This window comes from Myxine glutinosa, chromosome 3 (genome assembly GCF_964187855.1).
Source record: "Myxine glutinosa chromosome 3, kmMyxGlut1.1, whole genome shotgun sequence".
Lineage (NCBI taxonomy): Eukaryota > Metazoa > Chordata > Myxini > Myxiniformes > Myxinidae > Myxine > Myxine glutinosa.
In genome coordinates, this window is record NC_136263.1 from 94,347,592 (window position 1) to 94,350,813 (window position 3,222).

Consider the following 3,222-nt stretch of genomic DNA (forward strand, 5'->3'; position numbering starts at 1 on the left):
GTTCTATACTATGAAAGATATTTGTCTGTCTGTGTTGCCATTTTTCTCAGAGATGGCCAAACATATCTTCGTCAATCTTTCAGAGGTTAATTCGGGAGTGTTTTAGGCCAAAAAAAAAAAAAATTCCCATTTTGAGGGAATATTTTGGATTTTTTTTTGCCCTTTTAATCACTCTATATTGCCGATATAGTGCAGCGGACAGACCTTCAAAAGGGGTCTAAAAATGGGCGTGATCTCTACCCAGGGTAGAGCAAAAGCCAACCTATTTTTTTAATCACCAAGGTATCACATTTATCATATTTATGAAATGGATTGTTGGCCGAAAGTATTTTGGGTTTATTAGTGTTTCAAGGCTGTTTCCATGGTAACATCAAATTTTCTCCAAGACCACAAAAATAAAGAAATGAAAATACCTTTGCCAATAAATGTTATTGAGACGGTTTTAATGCCAAAATTATGCTTTCTGTGTTTTCTATTTGTTCTAAACATGAAATGACGCAGAGTGGCCAGACGGAAGCCTCTCCTCAGTGAAAGACACAGGTAAGCCCGCTTGGAGTTTGTAAAAAAGCACCTAAAGGACTCTCAGACTGTGAGAAACAAGATTCTGTGGTCTGATGAAACCAAGATTGAACTGTTTGGCTTCCGTCTGGCCACTCTGACATAAAGCCCAGATCGGTGGGGTGTTGCAGTGATGGTTGTCCTTCTGGAAGTTTCTCCCTTCTCCACACAGGATCTCTGGAGCTCAGCCAGAGTGACCATCGGGTTCTTGGTCACCTCTCTTACCAAGGCCCTTCTCCCCCTATTGCTCAGTTTGCCCGGGCGGCCAGCTCTCGGAAGAGTCCTGGTTGTTCCAAACTTCTTCCATTTAAGAATTATGGAGGCCACTGTGCTCTTGGGAACCTTCAATGCAGCAGAATTTTTTTGTAGGCTTCCCCAGATCTGTGCCTCGACATAATCCTGTATCTGAGCTCTGCGGGCAGTTCCTTCGACCTCATGGCTTGGTTTTTGCTCTGATATGCATCGTCAGCTGTGAGACCTTATATAGACAGGTGTGTGCCTTTCCAAATCATGTCCAATCAATTGAATTTACCACAGGTTGACTCCAATCAAGGTGTAGAAACATCTCATAGATGATCAAGAGAAATGGGAGGCACCTGAGCTAAATTTCAAGTGTCATAGCAAAGGGTCTGAATACTTATGTCAATGTGATATTTCATTTTTTTATTTTTAATAAATTTGCAAAACTTTCTAAAATCCTGTTTTCTCTTTGTCATTATGAGGTATTGAGTGTAGATTGATGAGGGAAAAAATGAATTTAAACGATTTCAGCAAAAGGCTGCAACATAACAAAATGTGAAAAAAATGAAGGGGTCTGAAAACTTTCTGAATGCACTGTATATACATATATATATATATATATATATATATATATATATATATATATATATATATATATATATATATATATATATACCAGTCTCAGGGGCCTCCACACTACCCCAGGGCCTTGCACACCTGGGGCCCGCGCCAAAGTGACTGCAATCGCCAGCATGCCCTCAGGTACGAACACCTCACTGTGGAGAGTTGCCGTCTAGACCTCCGTTAACTGGGCTCCCATCCCCCTATTTGCACCATTACCTTGTGTGCCCATCAGCCCATGCACCTGTTTGTGGCAATGGCCGGGGCCACATCATGATCGTGCCTCGCTGCTGACTAGTCTAGCGTGGATTCTCGCACCATTACCACCTGTGGAGTCACAGAGCCCTGCACAAATTTTCCACACACGTCCATCGACCTCCTCTCTTTCTGTGCTCTTTATTTGTGCCACTGAGGCTACTTCTAATCTCCTCTCTATCTCCCAGAGATGTCAACAAGTCACTTTAGCCAAATATCATGTCAGGTCTCATGTCTGAGGACAAATCTCAAGTCTTTGAGGCCAAGTCTCAAGTCAGATCTCAAATTTTTGAGGCCATGTCTCACGTCCTAACTCAAGTCATTGAGGGCAAATCTCAAGTCAGGATGAAGTCATTGAGGGCAAGTCTCAAGTCAGGACCAAGTCATTGAGGGCAAGTCTCAAGTCAGGATCAAGTCATTGAGGGCAAGTCTCAAGTCAGGATGAAGTCTTTGAGGCCAAGTCTCAAGTCAGATCTCAAATTTTTGAGGCCATGTCTCACGTCCTAACTTAAGTCATTGAGGGCAAGTCTCAAGTCAGGATCAAGTCTTTGAGGCCAAGTCTCAAGTCAGATCTCAAATTTTTGAGGCTATGTCTCACATCCTAACTCAAGTCATTGAGGGCAAGTCTCATGTGAAGTCTCAAGTCATTGAGGGCAAGTCTCAAGTGAAGTCTCAAGTCATTGAGGGCAAGTCTCAAGTGAAGTCTCAAGTCATTGAGGACAGGTCTCAAGTGAAGTCTCAAGTCATCCAGGGCAAGTCTCAAGTGAAGTCTCAAGTCGTTGAGGGCAAGTCTCCAGTGAAGTCTCAAGTCATTGAGGGCAAGTCTCAAGTCAGGATCAAGTCTTTGAGGGCAAGTCTCAAGTCAGGATCAAGTCTTTGAGGGCAAGTCTCAAGTGAAGTCTCAGGTCATTGAGGACAAGTCTCAAGTGAAGTCTCCAGTCGTTGAGGGCAAGTCTCAAGTTTTTACTTCAATTGGTGTTGTGATTTTGAATAAAGTTGTGCTTCTTATGTTGGTAAGACTGCTGCTTGCCACTTGGACATGGTGTGTGTGCTCTGTGCTGTCTGAAGAGTGGACACAACCTTTAACCTCAGGAGAGAACATTATGCGATCCGGCAGCTGTGAGCACTGCACATGTGCAGTATACGCATACAAGGTATATGTCATCATTGACCGAACAGCGCACGCCAACGACTGAAAATCATTTACCATTGATTTTAAACCCCGTTTTAATTCCATGTTTATTCAGCGATTGTTTTCCGGGCATTGTGAACAGGTCACTATAAACTCAAGTCACAAGTCCCAGACAGCAAGTACCAAGTCCAAGTCTCAACTTAATTTTGTCAAGCCCGAGTCAAGTAGCAAGTGGAAAAATTTTATGAATTCTCCTTTCACCAATAGATGCAAAAATCTAGTATAATTTCTCTCATGGCCTTGGAACCAAACAAAAATATATATTTCTAACAGCACTCACAATCCATACAACTAACTCTCCCTCCTCTCAAGCATGATTAATACTAAATATTATCATTTTAAACTTACCCTGTGCA